Source organism: Pseudophryne corroboree, chromosome 5 (assembly GCF_028390025.1).
Source record: "Pseudophryne corroboree isolate aPseCor3 chromosome 5, aPseCor3.hap2, whole genome shotgun sequence".
Taxonomy (NCBI): domain Eukaryota; kingdom Metazoa; phylum Chordata; class Amphibia; order Anura; family Myobatrachidae; genus Pseudophryne; species Pseudophryne corroboree.
In genome coordinates this window covers 510,775,219-510,795,981 of record NC_086448.1, presented here as the reverse complement: position 1 = coordinate 510,795,981, position 20,763 = coordinate 510,775,219, and the positions used below count along the sequence as shown (strand labels likewise).

Genomic DNA, 20,763 nt, shown 5'->3' with positions numbered 1-20,763 from the left:
TCCGGGTCTGCTATAACTGTTGTGTTTCACCCGCTGCCAAAGACTAAAAATAATGTACTGGCCACACGCTGGTCAACCCCAAAGTTCCTGATTTACCAATAGACTGAACAGGACACAAGGATTTGCTGGGGAAAGGGGTTGGACAGCTAAGGTATAATATGGAGATCTAGGAGGCAGCAGGAGCATAAATACAGGAAACAGTGGGAAGTGGCTGCCTCCGGGGGCCGGCCCTGAAGGCAACCCCTGATTGATAAATATGGCCATAGTTGAACAAATGATAGCATCCCATACTACTTCCAACAGATTTTAAAATACTTTCAACTTAATGTGTCTTTTATTTCAAACCATAAACAAATGATGATTACCTATTACCAGTGAGATAGGACTATAATTACTCAATTAAAATATATATTTACTTACACGTATAGAATAATGAAAAATTGATTCAAGAATTTGTGGAAGTGCCCTGTGATGAAGGCTCCTGCTCACTAGTAACAAGTAGATCAAGAAAAAGGAGGAGCTACACTACATAGGTGGTCTTCTCATACATGGGTGGGCTCTCAGTTCCCCCTCTCCTACCATCAACATATGAAAAAGCCATTCCTACACCATCTGAGGTATGCAATAAACAGGAGCAAGAAAATCACATAAATATTTGCAGTATTTCAATGATACATAATCATATGGAAATATTTTATTGCTACTATTTTTCAATTGCAAGACAGAGGTTTTGCAATCTTTACTAGTTACCTATTCTTAGCAATCATATTCCACAAAAATAAAATCCTAATTTCTTGCTTAACACTTCTGACAGTTATTACATTATCGCAGTTATCGTGCGATAATTGAATCGCATTAATTTTTTGCAATCTCTTGTTACATTAGCCCTTTTATTGCAAAAACAAGCTAATTTTCTCCATTCCCAAAAACAGTAATGGAGAGTAGCTTTGTCCTGTGTACACTTCAAAGAGAAGCCCGACTCATCAGGTACAGAATGTCTCCTCTGAGGTAGAACTTTTGTTTCATTTTTCCCCCGACTTATTATTTGAGGTGCAAATATTCCCTACATCTCAGATTATGAAATCAACTCGGAAATGTTTTTCACCTTTATGCAGTGTGGTAAGAATCCACTAATCGTTTTTGTTTTTTTAAATGAGGAGTCCCCTTTGGAGCCAACTTATTTTCATTATACAGTGCTAATTATTCCACAGCTTACATTCTAACTTTTTAATTGATCCCATGCTGTTAATTAAGTTTAGGAATCATTGTGGTTGAGTTTCAAACTCACTGTACATGTTTTTTTTCCCTTTCATTTTAAATAGTTTTGTATTTTTCATGATGATGGCTGTTATGAAATACATGTTCTATCTGATATCTGACACATCATAGATCTGTGTCTGTGTTCCCTAAGGCGTAGGACATATGCTAGGTTAATGTTACAAGCGTTGTGAGTCGCACAAATTAAAAATGCTTTTGAAAATACACTGCATGAAGCATGGTCTCTCTTTCTTAGCAGACTCACCACACTAGTGTAGTACTTTTTTGATATACAGCCCAAAATGAACTCTGTTATACACACCACCAGCCAGTGTGAAATTCAGCACCCGTGTTACCAGTGCTATGGCCACTAACAAAGCAAGGAACCATTAACACATGTACTGTCAGTGCTGACCCATTTGGGGATGCAGTCAAGAAGTTAGGTTTGTTTTAGGGTTTAGCTGCGCAGGGGTGAGGTTAGTGTTCTGGCTACGCGGGGGAGGTTAGTTAGGGTTCTGGCTGCGCGGGGAAGGTTAATTAGGGTTCTGGCTGCGCGGGGGAGGTTAATTAGGCTTCTGGCTGCGCAAGTGAGGTTAGGGTTCTTGCTGTGCAAAGGTGGTTAGTTAGGGTTCTGGCTGCGCGAGGGAGGTTAGTTAGGGTTCTGGCTGTGCGGGGGAAGTTAATTAGGGTTCTGGTTGTGGGAGGGAGGTTAGGGGAAGTTAATTAGGGTTCTGGTTGTGCGAGGGAGGTTAGGGTTCTTGCTGTGCAAAGGTGGTTAGTTAGGGTTCTGGCTGCGCGAGGGAGGTTAGTTAGGGTTCTAGCTGCGCGAGGGAGGTTAGTTAGGGTTCTGGCTGCGCGTGGGATGTTAGTTAGGGTTCTGGCTGCGCGAGGGAGGTTAGTTAGGGTTAGCTGGTCACTAAGTAATGTATAAAGACACCAGAAATACACCTATCCCCTCTAATTAATGAATGAAACCCATTGGCGGAGATTGGTTTAAATAGGAGGGTGCTAAGCAATGCTGGATACCTTCTGAGGAAACTGTTAAAAGGATATAACGGAGAAACGCGTTAAGGACAATCCATCACCTGGACTTTGAAACATACTTGCACCTGGGGTATTGTTTCTACCTCCTAACCACAGTCTAATCACTGAATACTATCTCCAGCGAGGAAGAAGGTCGAGCGGCATTCGATGAGGAGAGGCAAGGTAGCGTGCAGCTGCAGCCGGATACCGCGACCTATACAAACACAACGCTGACCCCGGCCGGGGATAAGGAGAAGGTGACAGGTCCTGGTAATCAAGCGACTCCAGCGAAAGGTACATCCAGCGGCTTGCTGCCGCAGCCGGGCACTGCTTCTTTACTCGGAACCGTACACCTGTAAGTGACTGTGGGGAGGCGAGATCTTACACATACCAATCACCTGTCGTTTGGCAGCAATAATTTCAACAATTGTGCCTACTAAGGAACAATATTCCAGGTGTTACAAATTGATACAGTCAAGTACAGGTTGAGTATCCCATATCCAAAATGCTTGGGACCAGAGGTATTTTGGATATCGGATTTTTCCGTATTTTGGAACAATTGCATACCATAAAGAGATATCATGGTGATGGAACCCAAGTCTAAGCACAGAATGCATTTATGTTACATATACACCTTATACACACAGCCTGAAGATCATTTTAGCCAATATTTTTTGTAACTTTGTGCATTAAACAAAGTGTGTCTACATTCACACAATTCATTTATGTTTCATATACACCTTTTACACACAGCCTGAAGGTCATTTAATACAATATTTTTAATAACTTTGTGTATTAAACAAAGTTTGTGTACATTAAGCCGTCAAAAACAAAGGTTTCACTATCTCACTCTCAGTCAAAAAAGTCCGTATTTCGGAATATTCCGTATTTCGGAATATTTGGATATGGGATACTCAACCTGTACAAATATTGATCTATAATCTGCACTTGTAAAAAAACGGAGTTTAATAACAACGAACAGATCTCTCAATATATGCTATAACTACATCTACCTAAGTAATTTACACAAGAGACTTCTGATTTGTTCCCGTTTGGATTACAACCATTTAAGTTACAATAGTGGAAATAAATAAAAAGGAGTCAAAACATCTTTTCCATCTAGGTATCAGCTGGCCATAGATGGAAATCAAAGACTGCTAAGTGCATATAAAAGGATACTATTTGTAGCTATATAATTACAATCTTTACTGCAGTGTTTCAAAGTAACCCTTTGGTGTTTTATACAAGTGTGTGTTAAATTAATCAAAGCAGAGTTCTTTGTATTTTATTGTTTAATAAATGTTCTAAAACTAAAGCGCTCCCTGAGAGATATATATGTATATATGCTCAAAAAAGATTTTAGTTAGGGTTCTGGCTGCGCGAGGGAGGTTAGTTAGGGTTCTGGCTGCGCGAGGGAGGTTAGTTAGGGTTCTGGCTGCGCGAGGGAGGTTAGTTAGGGTTCTGGCTGCGCGAGGGAGGTTAGTTAGGTTTCTGGCTGCGCGAGGGAGGTTAGTTAGGTTTCTGGCTGCGCGGGGGAGGGTGTTTAGGATTAGGCTGCAGGGGGAGGTTAGGGTAGGCTGTGGGGGGAGGGAGGTCACAACAGCCACAAGGAAAAGGTGAGTCACAGCTGGGCCACCGGAGACTATATATCGTCATTCTAACATGTCATAATTTCTTCACTGTCTTCATGATGAATGTTGACATTATAGGGGATATTCAATTATGTCCGGATTTTTCGGCTACCTGTAAAATCCGGACATAGCTATTCAATCCCGGACGATTTTGGCCACTTTTTCCAACAACATGGATTTGACTTGTTAACAAGTCGAATCTGCATCCATTGAAAATAGTCGAAAACAGGCGCATTTTTTACAAAAACACGTGGATCATCGAGTAATTTGCCAATCCATGTGTTTACTGATCGTGACGTATTTTTTTCGACAGTGGAAAAATCGGGCACTTTGGACCTAAAACGAGTGAAAAGTGCAGTTTTTCCGACTGTCGGAAAATTCTGAACTAATTGAATTTGACTGTCAACATACCATACCCAATCCCTCATTGTACTTCCACTGCTGATATATGCAATGATACAGACTTCCCTTCCCTTATTCCAAAATGGCTGTAAAGAGTTTGATATAGAAGAGGCAGCCTGCATCGCTACTAACTAAGCTAAGCAGAGTTGGTAAACGTAGTAATGTGTGGTAGTGGCCACAGAAAAACTGCTATTGATAAGATAAGGTGTAATTGTATATAATAATGATTGTAGGGGTCACCAAGAAGTTTCAAGAACATAAAACAGTCTTTCATACAGATCAAATACATTGTAATAAGTAGAGGGTGTCTTACTGTTTTGTATGGAATCTACAAAATTTAATTATACGGGGACATTCTTGAAGGATAACTCCACTTAAAACTGCTTCACCACTTAGGAACAATAATGGACACTGAATGGCCGCAGAAGAGGGATAGATAAGTTCAGGGCTATATTTCAGCCGAAATGCTCCGGAACGCCGTTCCTAAAGTTCATGTGAAGAATGTCCCTACTTGGCTTCTTGTTAGATGTGTGAAAGAATTGTCAAACCTGGGAAACCTGGGAAAAGTTGCTGCATTGAGCATCCTTCTGGTTAGCAGGAAGGGGCCACCTAAGGAAGAAATTTCCAATGTGTTAACGCAGTTTTAAGAGCTTTATTCCCAATAGCTTGAAACAAAAATGAAAAGAAAATGTTGACCTTTTCAAAGTGCAGTAATAATGGCATTGCTGCCACTACAAAATGGGTGCAATTACCATGTATGCTAGCTGTGCCATATTATGGCTTATCAGAGCCTTTAGAGGAACAGACTCCGATAAGCTGAAAAAAGCATTTTTCTTTACTGATTTTCACAAATAAGTAACAGGTGCCTGCTGTTGCTGTGCTATTCTACAAAATGCTCTTTCCTGGGAAGAAAATTGTGGGACTGAGGTGTTATGTAAAGAAGGTCGGCAACATATTTAGAATAGATTCAGGAATTGTACTTTTCATCGTGGTATTTTATTCCTAGGGCGATCATGTAAAAATCTATTTTTTAGTTTATTCGTTGTTTTCAGATAATTTTTTGTTAAAGGAATATTTGAAAATAGTTGGCACTTTTTTTAATGAAGTGTTTACATGTAATTAAATGAATTCAGTATAAGGATTTCTTGGTTGGTCTCAAAACAAATGTGAAAATAATACAATGGCTAGAAAGTCTGCCATTATGATGATTTCATTCACAGGTTGATTCTATGTTGGACAGCAATTCTGTCATCACTAAGTCTCTATTAGAAAATATATATTTCTGTGTATTTGTATGTGTATGTATGTATGTATATATATATATACTAGGTGCTTCATCGCGCCCTACGGGCGCTCTTCACACCGTCGCAAGGGGCTACGCCCCCTTAACCCTTGCATGCCTTTCTGGGGTTTAATATTTGTATTATATGGAGTATTACCTGCATTCCTTTGTTAGTGGTTAAATATTGCACAATGAAAGGGCGTGCGACGGTGAAGGAGGCGCAGCCCCTTGCGACGGCGTGAACAGCACCTGCAGGGCACGATGTACAGAATGTAGCGGGTTGCGGGGGGGACTGCGGATGGTGTCTGTAGATGCTGCGGGTGGAGGGGAGGCAGAAGTGGGGGTGGGGCCCGGATGGGGAAGGTTCGGGAGGTGCTGCGTGTGGGGGAGGGGCAGAGGAGTGGGGGATGCAGATGGGGGAGGGGTCCGGAGGCACTGAAGGTGGGGAGGGGCAGGGGTGCCACGGGTGGGAGAGGGGCAGGTGTGGGGATGTTGTGGATGGATGAAGGGTTTCGGAGGTGCTGTGGGATGGGAAGGGACGGGAGTGCCGGGGGTGGGGTAGGGGACCGCAGGCACCATGGGTAGGGTAGGGGCAGGTACGGGTGTTGCGGCGGATGGGAAAGGAGGTCCGGAGGTGCTGCAGGTGGTGGAGGGGCAGGTGCGGGGGTGCCATTGGTGGGGGAGGGGTGGGTGAGGGGGGGACCGCTGATGGAGGAGGGTGTCTGCAGATGCTGCGGGTGGAGGGGGGCAGGTGTGGGGGGAGACATATAAGGGGGGTGAATGGTGGAAGGGGCCTGGAGGTGCTGTGGGTGGTGAAGGGGTGGAGGAGTGGGAGCCACGGGTGGTGTAGGGGGTCTGGAGGCACAGCATGTGGGGGAGGGGTGGAGTGCCGCATGTGGTGGAGGGGAAGGTGCGGAGGTGTGGTGCATTGGGGAGAGGTCTGGAGGCGCTGCGGGTACTGTATATGCCATAAAAGGTAGTTGGAGGGTATGCAGTAACAGGGCCAGGACAGGGGTGACAGGGTCAGTACAGGGTTGACGGGGCCAGGACAGGGGTGACGGTGCCAGGACAGGGGTGACGGGGCCAGGACAGGGGTGACGGGGCCAGGACAAGGGGGTGCGGGGCCAGGACAGAAATGATAGGGACAGGATAAGGGTGACAGGGCCAGGATAAGGGTGAAAGGGCCAGGATAAGGGTGGCAGGGCAAGGCCAGGGGTGACAGGGACATGACGGAACACAGGGCACGGGAGAGATTGGTATTAGGGACAAAACAGTGGTGACAGACAGATGTGTCTTACCGGAGTCACTGCTGCTGGCTGCTGCTGTTCCACTCCAACCTGTTGGGATCTGCTGCTGCTGGAGACTTGGCATGGCTGACTCTCTCAGGCTGGATTCCTGCTTCCTCTGCCCGTCCGCATCCCTCCCCCCCTCCTCAGTCACACACCGCAGACCTCGCGCAGCTGCCGGGCACTGTGGTAAGGTGAGACTGGAAATGACTGGTTAGCCCCCAGGAGATGCTGCGGCTGGAGGGAGGAGGGGGTCATAGCATGCACGTGGCGCGGACCTCACGGCTTCCGGGCACTGTGGTAAGGGGAGACTGGGAGTGACTGGTTAGCTCCCAGGAGACGCTGCGGCTGGAGGGAGGAGGGGGTCAGAGCCTGCAAGCAGCTCGGATTTCTGTAGCGCTACCCGCCAGCTAAAGTGTGTGAAGGAGCTGGGTGCACCTCACTGCGGGTGGCAGTGCTGCAGCTAGCGGTGGGGTTGCTGGGGCTGGAGATAACAGAGGCAGTACGGACCTGCACAGCGGCAGGTGCCCCACTAAACTGCAGCTAAGAAGCGTGGAGTGTGCCAGAAAGTGACGCTCCTCCGCACCAGAGAGACCCTGCTGAGTATGCCGATGTGGGGGGTCAAGCACACAGTGAGCCGGTGCCCGTCTGTCTGTATGACATACCCCTCACACACCCCCATACCTCCCAAATGTCTCGATTTTCGCGGGACAGTCCCATTTTTTGGGGTCTGTCCCGCTGTCCCACCCGCGGGTCGCAGTGTCCGGCGGTGGGGGGGGGGCAGTTGGAAAGCTCCTGTACTCGCTGTTTTGCTTAGCAGAGCAGCGGTGAATAGTGGAGACAGAGGGAGAGGGGGCATCAGGGGGTACGGATTAATGGGGGGGGGTTCCAGCAGCAGAGCCGGATTAAGGTGGGGGGGGGCAGGGGATACGTACCGTTGGCCCCACAGTTTTAGGGGGCCCCCCGGCTGGAGTAGCTCTGTTCCAGCTCAGAAGCTCCCCCCCCCCCCCGTCCTGCCAGCAACAGCGGCACTGGCTGCGTATTGGCATGTCTGTGGTGTTGCAGGGAGGCAGCAGCCTCCCTGCTTTCTTCTCCCTGTGCGGGTGTGTAGGGGGGAGCGACCACCTCCTCTGGATTTACCCCTAGCTGAGGGGCCAAAATCCCATCAAAAAAATAAAAATAAAAATCTAAATTTGCATAAGGGGGCGTGGCCACGCGGGCCGCGATTAGGCCACGCCCCTAACCCACAGCAATGAGATAGGGCTCCCCTGTCACAAGTGCCCTGGGCCCCCCGGACTCATAATCAGCCCCTGGGAGCATGCCAGCAGCTCACAGAGCGCTGGGCATGCCCCATCACTGACGAAAACGGGGCCCTCCCGTGAAGCCACGCCCCCTTTTCCCTTCTTCTGCCTGGATAAAGCTCCTGCAGAAAGCTGGGAGGTCTGCACCCCTGCCTGTGCCATGCCTAATGCCCATGCTATCTGCTTCTGCTCCTAGTCTCCTGTAGATTTGGCCAGATCTCTGTGACTCATTTGACTAACTCCGCCCAGTGTTGTAACTCCGCCCAGCGTTAGCAAATGAATCACAAGGTCACAGAATAGGGCTATTATATAGGAGATATATCTATCTATATCCATCAGGGACACTTAGGCAATACAGAAGTGTCACACCCCATGGACCTTCTCCCATATCCGTTCATACAGAGACCTTAGTAATGGTTTTTGTCCTAGTGTTACTTGGAAATCATAATCCCTATATATCACTGGATGTAATAGCAATAGTGGTGACATAAGCAACTAGCAAAGTCATATTCCCATTTATGTAGGTGACTAGCAATAAGAGACACTGGCAGTGGACGTCTGTGCACAAGATGGCAGCTGAGTCATTATATTTTAGTAATTGCATTGACAATGAAACCACAGATGTGCATGCATCTGCATACACCTCTGAATCGGACCCATAGCGTCTTTTGCATACAAGACACCAAGGTCACCTGAGTATATAATAGGAACTACAGCTACCCACGGATTCATCACCTATTATAATAAATAAATATATATATATATATATATACACAAACAAATAAATATAAATCTATAAATCCACAGCACTCGCCACCCCAGAAGCGGGCTGCAATGTCTCCACTCACCACTCATAGGGTGGGGTGCATGTAGCCCATGGCCACCTACTTAAATATATACAAACAGAAAGTTCAGCACTCACCATAGCAAGCTCACTTATCCTCACAACGTCAATAAATAAATAAATGATATGGGTTTAGTGCATTGGCCAATTCACTAACTAAATCCCCATCATTTATTTATTGATGTTGTGAGGATAAGTTAGCTTGCTATGGTGAGTGCTGAATTTTCTGTTTGTGTGTGTATATATGTGTATATATATATATATATATACAAACAGAGAACCCAGCACTCACCAAAGTAAACTCACTTATCCTCAACAATTCAATAAATAAATGATGGGGGTTTAGTTGGTGGATTGGCCAATGCACGGAAGCCTGTATACCGATTCATGATGCAGCAGTGTGGTAGTCCGGTTTTAAGACTCTGTGATAGTGTAGGACCTGTATGAAGGTGGGGTACCTTGAATCGGTATACAGGCTTCCGTGCATTGGCCAATCCACCAACTAAACCCCCATCATTTATTTATTGAATTGTTGAGGATAAGTGAGTTTACTTTGGTGAGTGCTGGGTTCTCTGTTTGTATTTATTAGAGCGATGAGGTCATGGGCTACATGCACCCCGCCCTGTGAGTGGTAAGTACAGCTGTGTACCCCGCTTCTGTGGTGGAGAGTGCAGTGTTACATGCACCCCACCCTGTGAGTGGTAAGTGCATAGCTGTGCCCCGCTTCTGGTGCGGTGAGTGCTGTGGTTTTTACTCTGTGTGTGTGTATATATATATATATATTCCTGTGGAAGTCAGAAAGATGAGACATAGCTCTCCCTAGATGAAACACGTTGGATGAATCTTTGATGTATGCTGCCATTCAGATAAGCTGTTTTTATTTCAATGTACGTATTTTACGTTTTTGTAACCCCTAGTAAATTAGTCACATTATGTCTGCCTTTTTCTAGTGTTTTTTTATGTTCTCTGGATTTGTATTTAAAAAAAAAAAGTGTAAAACTTCATGTGAGCAAGGACTTCGTATGGATCATTAGAAGACTTGAGATATGTTGTTTTATATGTGTCAATCTGGTATGGGTCCACTTTTATTTATTTTTTTTAGTTTTCTACAATACACACTGGTGGTGTTCATATATTATTGCACTAGGACTCGGAAGCGCTTTTATCAAATCATCGTTTTCAGATTGGAAAGATTTGCTCTCTAAAAAATAACCCTTAGAAATTGAGAAACAGGTGGGGGCCAGTAAAAGACTGGAGATACGCTGTTTTATTTTTTCTATATGGTAGGGGTCCATCTATAAGTGTACAATGCACATTGATGGAGTTCATATTCTATACTATTGCATTAGGAGGTGCTCCTGTTTCAGATCGGAGGAGTTGGTGTGTATCCAGACAAGTGGATTTTCCTATGCACAACACTGGTTTTGGACTTTTATGTTATACACTGGTATAGCACCGAATTTTTTCTGTTTGTTAATATCTATAGTATCATCTATTCATATCTTGCTATCGATCTATCATATATATATATATATATATATATATATATATACACACACACACAGTACTGTGCAAAAGTAAAGTGTTTAATAGTTTATTTTCATCAATTACCAAAATGCAAAGTGAATGAACAGAAGAGAAATCTAAAGCAAATCAATATTAGGTGTGACCACCCTTTTGCCTTCAAAACAGCATAAATTCTTCTGGGTACACTTGCACACAGTTTTTGAAGGAACTCGGTATGAAGGTTGGTCCAAACATCTTGGGTAACTAGCCACAGATCTTCTGTGGATGTAGGCTTGCTAAAATCCTTCTGTCTCTTCATGTAATCTAAGATAGACTCGATGATGTTGAGATCAGGGCTCTGTGGGGACCATATTATCACTTCCAGGACTCCTTGTTCTTCTTTACACTTAAGATAGTTCTTATTGACATTGGATGTATGTTTAGGGTTGTTGTCCTGCTGCAGAATACATTTGGAGCAAATAAGATGCCTTCCTGATGGTATTGCATGATGGATAAGTACCTGCCTGTATTTCTCAGCATTGAAGCACAAAGAAACTGGCAATGTTGAGGAACGTAGGTACAGTGGTCGGCCAAGGAAACTTAGTGCATCAGGATGTGAGCAAGTTATATTTGAGGTCAGAGCTCTGTCCAGGCCAGTTAAATTCTTGCATATCAAACTTGGCCAAACATTTTTTGTGATTGACCTCAATGCATGCATGAGAGCATTGTCATGCTGATACAGGAAAGGGCCTTTCCTAAACTGTTACCACAAAGTTTGAGGCACACAGTTTCCAAGAATGTCACTGAATTCTGTAGCATTAAGATTTCTCTGCATACATTTATCCAGTACCGTGACACCATCGGCTGGCCACAAGCCATCTACTGCAGCTCATACCTAGAGGTCAGCAAAATCTCCAACTTCCAACGGAGAATCTGGCATCGGCACTCCCCCCAAAATCGGAGGCGACATGACTGCGTTTTGGGAATGGAGGCCATCGATGCCCCCAAACGGCTGCTGACTGTCAATCACTCGATATCTGCAACTGTTATGATTCCGACGCTGCAGGACCCATATTGCACATACAACTGTACTTTGTGAAATGGGCAGTAACAGCATTAGGATCTGAATCAGGCTCAATATGCGGTGACAAAATGAAATTTCTATATAAGAAACTGTTAATAAATAAATATATTCCAGTTCCAGCAATCCACCAATAAATGGGGCAGATGTAGTGACCTGGAGAAGGCGTAAGGAAGTGATAAACCAGTGATATGTGCAAGGTGATAAACACACCAGCCAATCAGCTCCAATATGGAAATTGACAGTTAGGAGCTGACTGGCTGGTGCGTTTATCACCTTGCACTTATCACTGCTTAATCACTTCCTTATGCCTTCTCCAGGTTAATACATCTGGCCCAATGTGTGTTGGGGGTATATGTGTGTCTGGTTCATAAGCAGTTTCACTGGGGGGTCCCCATAACTTCATTGCCCCCGGGCCCCCACCAGCCTTAATCCGGCCCTACAGCAAGGGTTTAAATGATCTAATCAAAAATGTTCCTAGTATTGCCAAAGCAATGTTGAAGGTTCATCTGAGGAAATATAGTAAGTATGTCATGTTAAACAACCCTTGCTGTGCTTCTGTCATCCTGAACCAAGAACAGCTAGTTCCCTGCTCATGTCTGCACGAGGCATCTGCTCCATGCCCAAGATAAACACAGGTCTAGCATTGTGCAAGTCCAAGTGTCTGGGAATAATCAGGGTGCATATTGTAGAATGATGGCAGAATTTACCATACCAATTTTGAGAGCAGTGAGCATATTATTGATTATTGGGAGATTTCCAGCATGAATCACCATCTTTAAACAGCATGATACTGGAAAGTGCACAGTGTGTTTACTGTGCACACACATTATATAATGTATTTGTACTTACAGCAGGAATGAGAACATGTGGCTGGTGTGTATATAAAATCCATTTGTTGCAGTAAAACTGGAACCTCACTCAGCACACAATTTTAGCAAATCGTACACTACACCCACGTTTTGCGATAACTAAAAAAATCATGGTTGTAAAGCTTTTTGAAAGCAACACTCAATATTTTTTTTTCTATTTTTTTACAATGTATTACAACTGTTACTAATGTATTTGCAGTTTGCAGTCACAATATTACGCAGAGCCGGTGACATATAAGGTAGGCTAGTCAGACAGAAGGTAGGTAGTGCCCTGCTCCTGAGGGCTTACAATCTAATGGGAAAGGGGTGAGGCTAAGACAGGAGGATGGATGACTAGGGTGGGGGTCGGAGCTACAGTAAGCAGTACTTATCGCTGTCAGGTGCAGGAGCAAGTAGTGGTCCGTGAGTGTGGTGGGCAAGTGTAGAGATATGATTTTTAATTGAGTATTTAAAGCTTTAAAGATTGGGGGAGAGATGGTTTTAGATAGGAGGCAAAAATGAGAGATGGTTATTGGAAAATAAACAAAGGAAATAACCAGAGCCGGGTTGCCATCAGGGTGCGGGGACAGAGGCGGTATTGGGGGCGGTTGCGGAGGCGGCGCTGGGAGATGAGATCATCTGCACACCGCCTCTGCCTATACTGTGAATGGGTCCCAGATCGCATCAACCCGGCAACCAGTTCACACTGCACCTGACCCGAAAATGCGGGAGTGACCCCTGTCAATATACTGGGTCGATAATGGGTTATTTGTGCAGTGTGAAAGGGGTATAACAAACAAGCATACACAAAGAGCCATGTAGCGCCATAACCAGGAAGTGTATACATCTAAAACTGTTATGCTGGGCATACCCACAACAAATATCTGGCTGATCTGCCAAGATACCAGCAGATTGGCCAGATAAATGCAGCATGTATGCGGGCGATCGATCCAGTAATATCGATTGGTCGAACATACTGGATTGTCTAGCATGTCCCTCCGATGCGATATTTTTTAAGTGTCATGTGGGCCGCATTGGGCAGTGTATCCGTCCATCCTGGGGGCGGAACGCCAATATCAGGTGAGATATCTGATAGTGTATGCCTGTGATATCTTCAGTGTCCGATAAAATAACTGTCGGTCTGACGAGCATTTTATCTGCCTGTTTATGTCCAGCATTACTGCTAAAGCATGCAAACAGCTAACATGGCTGCACCCAGTGAAAGCATGTATCATAAACAGTCATCGTGAATGATAACTGGTGTTCCATGTGTTTTGAAAGATGACAGGGTCTGATAGGCTGGTGTACCTTTTATCATTCCTATCAAGTGATAAAAAGAATATCACTCTTTGTTAAATCTACCCCTAAACCTCAGATGTAGCATAACAGAATTTAGTGAGGAGTAGTCGCGATCACTCGTATCAGAACCTTTTTTACACAGATTTGAGACTCAGTCACACATGTACAGTACAAGTACAGCATTCACCAGTGGTCCTGATGCAGATTTGTGCTCCAACCCAATGGTTTATGTACAAATCCGATTGTGCATGTGCCAAATGGTCAAGCGTGATTGCTTGCCGTGCAGCCTTATCTGCAGCGTTTGGGTGGTGGAGCTAAGGCACACACAAACGTATCCACACACAGACACATGTGCTCATACACCTACAGTATCTCTGAGTCTTTCTGGATATAAGTAATCCAACACCGTAATAGTTAAATTCTCGTGTATTTCTCTGATATTGGTATAGACTGTTTTATAAAAGTTTTTAGAGTTTCCAATAATATACTGAAAATAAATGAGGCATTGTGCGGGTTGCAGCATGCTTTGTCAGATAGGAAACGTCTAAATGTTGTTTGAGGAGTACAAGTAGATAATCTGAATGGTCTTAGTAGAAATTCACATAAAAACTGTGTTGTAGTGCTGTGTGGTACTGCAAGGCCCTTCCAATATTACTCTATTAATGAGACCATCCAGGGCAGACCTTGCATCACCACACAGCACTACAATCCATATTATATGTCAATAAGTAGTCAAAAATGTTTCATTATTTCCAATTGAGAAGCTGAGTTGGGAGTACTTGTGACTGAAGGTAAGCAGAAAATTAGTAGTATTTGTTTGCTAGTATTATTTTGTCTTACAAGAGATAGGGACCTACTGGAAATATTATGAAGAGGTAATTTTATTAAAGTCCCTCACACTGCCACCCCCTAGACCCAGGTCTACTTTGCCTAAAGCGAAGTCTGGTCATGCCCTTCAGACAGCTTGGACTGTAGTATTCTCTTATAAATTGTTAGCTTTACATTTATCAGTAGAAACAGGGAGTGAGTGCAAAAACACAGGCATGCCCATGGTTATATTCTGGGCGTGTATCTCCTGTCAGCTGCGATCATGTACGCAGAGAAACATGGCGACAGTGTTGCTTCTGCCATGTCCACTCTGCATAGCCATAGGGCTACCCTACCAATCAGTGGTCTCCTTTATTGCATCTAGGCTGCAAATGTGTACGCTATTGAGAATGAGTGTGTGATGGCTCCATAGGCCCCAGCTTCACTTGCTAACATTAGCTACTCCGTAGCCAAGAAAATCGCAATTACATTTGCGTGCAAACATGAATTAGGCCCATAGTTTGTACTGAATTGTTGCAAGTTATAAAATGTCCGGAAGTGATCGAGCCCGGTGAGTGGGCGAAACGCGTCTTCCTGACCCGTGATACTGCTGTGGCCTGTCTACACTTGTGGACCCCCGCTTACTTCACTCTCTCAACAGCCTTTCCACAGTCCGCACCTTACCTCCTCACGATCGCTGTAAAACTTCATTCATTCACGGCATCCAGCCCGTGCTATTCTCTTAGCAGCTACTTGTAGCCCACATGCTCTGACAGGGAGTTCCTATTTGGCCCTTTAAGGTATATCAGTCAGTTATCCTGAGCAAAGCTTCAAGAGTTTGTTTTACATATTTAAGTATTTATTTTCTTTATTGTGCATGTGACTGTTGGCAAAACTATTTGATACCTATAATATGCTGTCTCTCTATTATACTCTTATAAAGAGTTATAGTGTGTTATAGTAAGTTATATGTTTGTGTTTGACCATTTACACTATTGCTTTTGACACTGTAGTTGTCTTTATAAGCTGTTTTGAAGTTAAAGCCTTTGGAAATAAGGAAACCATTCCATACTTTATAGAAAAATTAAACAAGGGAGAATCACATCTTTTGTCCTGGCTACATAATTGTTGATATAATGAATACGATATATGTGCAAATACATTATTCTTTTTTGATATAGGAACAAGGATTACTACAAAAAAACTTTTGTCAATATGAGTATTTCTTACTGTGACTGCCATGACAATAGATTTTGCTTGCACTATTGTGAGAAAGAAATTGAAGTTTTTTTGACTCTGTTACCAAATCGGTTTCTATTTTTCTAAATCATTATCGGACTTTCATCTCTGATTCTGGGCTCAAGTCTTTATATTTGAACCCAGTCTAACAGTGACAGCAGATCGTCTCTACACTTCCTTCTGACTTTCTAACACTTCTCTCCTAAGGTATACTTATATCAGATTTCTCAATTTCTTGCACCTTTCTTGGTGTTAGGTGGACTCTCATTAGTGATCCGTTAGTCATTACCTTTATGATTACTACTATCATACCACACTGTCAATGCCCAACACCGTCCGATCTTGGAAGCTAAGCCGTGTTGGGCTTGGTTAGTACCTGGATGGGAGACCACCTGGGAATACCGAGTGTTGTAGAAATTGGGGTAATATCTGACTCTGTGCATAACGCTAACAGCAGATCCGGACCCGGTTTGGAGACTTTGTGATAAATCTTTCATATTGGTGAAAATGATGTGCACTATGTGTTGAATGTGCAAAATAATATTTTTCTATAATACTGTAAAATAATCACAAACTCTCCTTTTTTAGGTGTTCTGTAAATACACCTGCATTCTTTTTTTGTATAATCTGTTTTTATTCAAGAAGATATAAGGGTTACATCACGTTCAAACATTTTGGCGACAAAACATATAATGAGGGTCAAGTACATTTTAGCCAAAGAAAACAGAGTGGTAGGTCACTTCAGGCTCTGGGTAACTGGTATAGGTACAAGCTTCAATATATTATCTTGTAGTATCAAAGTAGTATCAATTTGCAATCTGCCTGCACAGTGACTACAATTGTGATGTCTCAGGTAAGCATAATAAGATAGGTGGAAGAAGAGCGAGGTATGAAATAAGGATAGGAAAAAGAAGAGAGTAGAGAGTGACCAGGACTGGGGGCCTTCGAACTGAGTAATAAATGTAATGTAGTCATATTGATCGATCGACTGCGAAGCTAGATCATTTGGTAGCGTAAGCGTAATCTTTGTAATCTTTAGAGGACGTATATTCTATCCAGGGTAGCCAGGTGGCCATGAACTCTGAGAGTTTGTCTCTGGAGACCAGGAGGATGTTCTCCATGTTCATAAAGTAGTTAATTCTAGTGAACCATAGTTTTCTTGTGGGCGGGTTTGGGGATCTCCATAGTGTGGGGATAACTGCCCGAGCTGCATTAGATAGGTGGCGGAGTAATGATGTCTTGTGTTGGGCCAGCGAAATTGAAGAGTGGGAGAGTAACCAGAAGGCTGGGTCGTTAGGGATAGGGGTTTGGAGTATATCTCGTGAGATGGAAATGACGTCTGCCCAAAAAGGACAGAGTAGGGGGCAATTCCACCAGATGTGCATTAGGGTGCCGGTGGCGTTAAGGCATCTCCAGCATCTGTCCGTCACTCCAGGGTACATGAAGTGGAGGAGGGAGGGGTGTCTGTACCATCTCATTAACAGTTTATATTGGGTTTCCCTAACTTGTATACACACTGAGCTTTTGTGAGATTTGAGGAATATCTTCTGCCATTCTTTATTTGTTAGTTGAATCCCAAGGTCCCTCTCCCAGGCCACCTGGAAGGGTGCGGGTATCTGAGCATCAGAGCTCTGTAGCAGTTTGTAAAGCGCGGAAACAGTGTGTTTGGGGGTACATTTTGAAACGCAGAGCCTTTCGAACTGTGTTAGTTCCCGTGAGGCCTGGACATATCTGTGCTTAGAGTGCAGGAAATGTCTAAGCTGTAGATATTTCTAGAAGTCATGTTGCGGGATTTCCCATTTTAATCGTATTTCTGAAAACTGCCTAACACCTGAGGAAGTCGCCAGCTGGCCTACCCTAAAGAGACCCTCTAGGGCCCAGTCTCTAAAGTGGGAGGGCGTTAAACCTGGCATAAAATCGGGGTTAGCTAGGAAAGAGGTCAGCGGGCCAAAAGCGGAGAATAGGGAGGGCCAGTTGCGCGCTTTTTTCCAAAAGGAAAGGGTAGCCGTGATAGTTGGGTGAGGGGTTGGGGGTCTGGGTAGGGAAGAGAGCCAGGGGAAGATCTCTGGGAATTGTTGTATGTAGAGCCCCTCCAAAGCCACCCATTGCTTAGTATCCCGACTCCTCGTCCAATCCAACACCCTATTAAGCAATATTGCCCAATAGTAGCCTCTGACATCAGGTAGTTGGAAGCCACCATTACGAGTGGAACGAATCATGGTGGATCGGCTAATTCTAGGCCGTCTCCGAGACCATATGAATTGTTGTATCAAGAGTCGTATGGACTTGAACCAGGAGTCTGGGATCTGTATAGGGAGGGCCTGTAATTTGTAGAGGAGTTTGGGGAGAGTATCCATTACACCTGCATTCTTTAACATTTCTGTTTATTCCAGGATACAAGTATATGTGATATGAAATAAAAGTCTAATTTTTAACATTATTCTCATCTCTTTTTCTTTATAAGGGTGTGCCCGAAAAAGTCGTCTTTTCTTTTTCTTATTCAAGTTATAAAATGAGTAATGATCATTCATTAGATACTATTTGCACATGTTTCTCTCAAGGCTAAATATAGGATGGCCAAGCCTCTAATTTCCAAAGCACAACATTTTATCCTTTTAAATAAAATAACTATGTTTTATGAAGCTGCCTAACTTCTGCGGTGTCTTTCAAGCTATAAACTTTACTGTCTGTTTTCTTGTATTTCATGAACTTTCCTGACCACAGTTGCCCTGTGGTATCTGTTTGATGTGATTCATGAAAGGCTTACTTGGTTCTCCAGAGAAACATTCATAGAACACACACTAATCAGCCGGCCTAGTTCAGCAGCATCTAAATGGGGGGTGGAAATACTGTAGCATATAGTTTTGTGCAGTTTTTCCATCTTATCGCAGAGATTGTGCGTCAGGATTAGCTCTGCTGTAATAGCTGAGGCTGATTTCTACTGCAGCTTGGCTCTCATTCAAACTACTCAGTTGCAAGTCAGAACTGCTGTAAGACATTTTTTACTGTACACTTCCACTGTCAGCCTAACGATTTATTACATAAGTGGGGAAAAAAACTTTAAAGCGCAGATAGAGATATTTGCTGCCTTTGCATGTTTATGAAAAATTGCTGTCTAGAATGATAATACAGAAATTTAGAACACTGTTTATCTATATGTGAGTGGACAATACTATTTATTTATTGAACGTTTTTTCTTTCTATGGCCGAACCTATTAGGATTTTACTGGATTGTACTCTGTAGGAGAATAGATAATTGGTAGTATTTTAGCTCAGCATTTATGTATAAGTAGATGTGCATAGTCATTGACATAGCACACATCTAGTGTTTGATTGGATCATTTGTATAGCGATTGACCTGCAGTTACAGTACATAAGGCAAATTCTTCTATAATAGGGAAAATGGCGATACATACAGCTCTCCGAGCATACGCTGTCACAGCTGATCTCCTCGTTCTTTGAAAGTAACATTATGTTATATGAAAGTACGTATTGATGGTGATATTGTGTCTAGAGTCAGACTGTGACTGTCACCACTAGCTTCAATGGTGAGAAAATGGCAGGTGAGCCATCTGTAACATCAACATTTAGATGTTTAGCTCTCCTGAATTTTAAGCTACTACAACTCCCATAGTGAAGTCAGCTGTTGTTTTTGGATAACCTTATCTTTACAGCTGCAGCTTCATCTGAAACCTACTGTCATTTGTTAGAGGCACACTATTTTTGCCAAGCCCCCTACCTGTTAACCCCTTTACTTACCATAAAACTTTAACACTCTATATATAATATATACTAGAAGTCTTAAGTTTAGCAAACATTTGAATTAAATTAATTAATTTACTTAACATAAGGGATGGCCATCGACCATCGATGATTCCAAATAATTGATGGTTTAAGGCCGATGTCAAATGGTTTTGCCACAGATAGAAGAGAACCAGATAGTTTCCCTCCATCGATGGCTTAGCTTAAACAATTATTATTATTTTTTTACAAGATGCCAGGGCACTGAGTATAGCTCCACCCCGACACCCATGAAGCCCCGTCCCAGGCTGTGATTGGCCCGTGGGTAGAGTTACCACCTCAACCCTTTAATTCTGGATACATGTTAATTACACAGGTTACATAGACTCCATTTCACCTGGTTTTAATCAGCCACAGAACCTGTGTAATTAATATGTGTCCAGAATTAGAGGGATGAAGTGGTAACCCTACCGGCAGGTCATTCACAGCAATAACAGGGATGGCCATCTATGAGTTAAACCATCGATGGTCTCCCATAGCATAGTTAGTGACCATCGATGGCCACTCACAGTTTTGCCATCAATGACCATGCTCGATGGCGGACACACCAATGGTCATCCTTAGATGTGATTCAATGACCAACATCGACTATTATTATTATTATTAACCTTATCTATATGGCGCCACAAGGGATCTCCAGCAGTGTCTCATTTGGGATCCCGGGTGTCGGGATTGTGATCCCAGTCGGGATACCGGCGTTGGCATTTTGAGCTGTGTCGGGATTCTGCCGTTTGTATTTGGACTACCGGGATCCTGACCGGATCACCATCTGAATCCAAATGTGTGTATATTTGGAGTCTGGAGTCCAAATCTGAATGGATAAATGGCACTACTTGCTGCTTTATGTTGTACATTTACTGTTTTGACGTAGCCACGCTGTGTGATGGATTGATTTCTTAACATCTGTGATGGTGCATGCATGTGACTATGAACACATGACTTGTAAAACTATATAATTATCTGTACAATACAACATTGTAAATGGCCGTACACCATCTTTCCTTCCCCTGTTTTTTATACTCTCCTGGACATTCCGCTTCTATTTCACTTTTTTGTCCAGGAATTTTCACACTATAACATCCGCTCCTGTTACAGCGATACATGTAAGCATTCTGACCGTTATGCATCACTGGAACAGTAAGTGTTAACAAAT

The 20,763-nt window shown here is 43.5% G+C and overlaps 1 protein-coding gene and 1 pseudogene across 1 annotated transcript in view; both read left to right on the top strand.

The window, feature by feature from the left end:
• Positions 1-20,763, top strand: part of SLC22A23 (solute carrier family 22 member 23) — a 243,833-nt gene that overhangs the window by 161,667 nt on the left and 61,403 nt on the right. The gene's annotated exons all lie outside the window — the stretch shown is intronic.
• Positions 16,108-16,226, top strand: LOC134931449 (5S ribosomal RNA; annotated as a pseudogene).